The 2,693-nt window shown below is 52.2% G+C and overlaps 1 pseudogene; it reads left to right on the plus strand.

Annotated features, from left to right (window-relative positions):
* Positions 1-1,158: 1,158 nt before the first annotated feature.
* On the plus strand, positions 1,159-1,530 carry LOC106735823 (mitochondrial intermembrane space import and assembly protein 40 pseudogene; annotated as a pseudogene).
* The last annotated feature ends 1,163 nt before the right edge of the window (positions 1,531-2,693 follow it).

Raw genomic sequence — 2,693 nt, forward strand, 5'->3', positions numbered from 1 at the left:
CCATGGCGTGGTGGTTGAGGAGGCTGGAACTCACATGGCCAGCAGAGCAGTGTGGTGCCTGGTGGCCTGAGTAACATGCCAAGCACACGTGCATTTGTGCTCCAGACCCCGAGAGGAGACTGAAGGAAAAGGGATTGGGGTGTGGCCATCCCCTCTTGGGGTTGCCTTCTTATTTTCCCTCTCTTTCTCTCTGTGTCTCTCTGGTGAGCGAGCACATGTGCCCTGTGGGAAAATTAAAATTAAAAGAGAAAGAGAGAGCAGGGCCAGCAGATAGCATAATGGCCATGTCGCTGGACTCCCTTGTAGTCAGCCGCAGTTCGAGTCCCAGACCCGGTGGCTTAAACTCACGCCGGGCGTGTGCGTGCATACCCAAGATCCCAAGAAGAGAATGGAGGAGAAGGGATTGAGGCGTGTCCATCCCCCCGGGGGGTGATTTCTCACTTTCTGTCTCTCTGTCTCTGTCTTTCTGCTGAGTGCACATGCCCTGTAACAAAAGTCTCTCCCAAAAAAAGAGAAAGAGAGAGAGAGAGATTAGCAGTGGTTGTCTCTGGCTGGTGTGATTACAGGTGCTTTTCATTTTGTTCATTTTTCTGAGTGATTATGAATACTTTTATATTTGGAAAAATAATTTTTTGAGAGTTTTTGCCTCTTTTAGAGGTTTTGCATTGCGTTCATAAGAGAGAGAGAGACAGTCCGAGGGGAAGTGAGAAATCACTCCCCAGGGTGGGATGGCCACGCTGCAATCCCTTCTCCTCCTGGGATCTTAGGCTTACATGCACACGTGTCTGGCATGATTTTCAAGCCACTGGGCCTAGGACTCGGACCATGGCCAGCCATGTGGGAGTCCAGCAATGTAACCACTATGCCATCTGCTGGCCCCACAAAAATAACATTTTACAAAGCAGTAGTCAAGCCAGGTGCGGTGGTACACGTCTGTAGTCCTGGCTGTTCCAGAGGTGGAGAGAGGAGCATCACACTTTCGAGGCTGGCCCTGACAACCAAGGAACACCCTGTGACTTTCTGTCTCAAAAGAAGAAAAAAACAGGAGAGAGGTCACGGCATGAAGGGACCGCTGCCGTGGTCGCGGTGGCTCGTGCTACGGTCTGAACGCCCGGCTTCAGCAATGTCCTACTGCGGCAGGAGGGGAAGGATGGAATCATGTTTGTGACTGAAGACGATCACGGAACACCATGCGGTGCGGAGCTGGAGGCGGACGACCCAGCGATCGCACGAGGAGCACGGGCTGGTCCTGCCCAGTGGAGACGTGAACTGGAACTGCCTGTGCCTTGGGGGAATGCCAGTGGTCCATGTGGAGAACAGTCCAAGTCAGCCTTTTCCTGCCTGCCCTCTAGCACAGACCTCATTGACCGGTTCCAGGCCATGCAGGGATGCATGCAGAAATACCCAGACCTCTATCCCCAGGAGGAGGAGGGGGAGGAGGAGCAGCAGCAGCAGCAGCCAGAACATGTAGGGGAAGCCACTTCCACTGAAGCCCCAGCATCCGAAGACGCAGAGGGGTCAAGGTCATGACTGCTGGACTCCAGCCTTTCCGCCTCAGTGATAAGGACCTTGGGTAAAGTGCCTCTCATTCGCTGCCAAGGGAGTGTCGTTCTCTTGTTCTGTGCACTGTAATATACAAAATAACTTATGTGCTAATCAGGGGTCTTGGCCCTTTGACATGCCCACTGAAAGCATGGGAGCTCCGTGTATGTGTCGCACATGAACCCGTCAGCAAATGCAGCCACGCGGGATTCTTGTTCCTCAGATCGCCCTGACTTTGCCACTTTGAAACGATGTGCTGAATATTCTCAGCAACCACAAGCATCATCCAGGAGTGTTTCCTTGTAGGGAGCTGATCTACTCTGATTCCCTGTATTCCTTTTAGTAGATCTTCTACTCCTGTGGGAAAGGAATAGGAGCAAAAACGTTTTTCTGTAAACAGGCTGGAGTGGGGCCATTTGTAACAGAAGCAGCCAGAGGATCTGATACTGAGCTGCCAGAACCCGTCTCAACCCTGAGCACCTGAGGCGGTCTATGCTTCTTTCCTGACACGTTTTGTGGTTTTCTAAATGTGGAAGGTGGAAGATGAACCTTCCGGTTTGCAATCCTGGCCTAAGGAAAAGGAGATGCTGGTTTTGCTGTTCCTTGTTACTCTCAAAACCCTGGGTTGGGTCCGTGTCCACACTGGGTCTCAGCCTGATGGGCTGCAGTGGTCTTGCAGGTGGGGACCTAAGAGCAGCAGCCAAGAGGAGACTATGCAAAGGAACACTCAATTAAAAGGAAAAATAATTTTAAAAAAAGAAAGGAAGGAAGGAAGGAAGATCGAGAGAGCCAGGCATCAGTGCTCTGAGGCTTGAGGACAGCACGAGGATCACCAGGCCCCAGAGGAGCCCCTGGCTGGCTGGCACCTCAGTGGCCCCACGTCAGCAGGTCATCATAGTGCATGTCCTGAAGTGGAAGCCAGCCAGGTTGACTTGTCACCGGTTTCATTGCTCCTTCCTTGGCAATTGCACTCAGGGACAAAAATGGGAGAGATGTGATATAAAAAGCACCTGCAGGCATAGCGGTTATGTCACTGGACTCCCACATAGCCTACGGTGGTTCGAGTCCCAGACCCGGTGACTTTCAACTCACATCGGACACATGTGCATGTGTGCCTAAGATCCTGGGAGGAGAATGGAGGAGAAGGGGTT

The sequence above is a fragment of the Tupaia chinensis genome, unplaced genomic scaffold (assembly GCF_000334495.1).
Source record: "Tupaia chinensis unplaced genomic scaffold, TupChi_1.0 Scaffold000539_1, whole genome shotgun sequence".
In the NCBI taxonomy this organism is placed as follows: domain Eukaryota; kingdom Metazoa; phylum Chordata; class Mammalia; order Scandentia; family Tupaiidae; genus Tupaia; species Tupaia belangeri.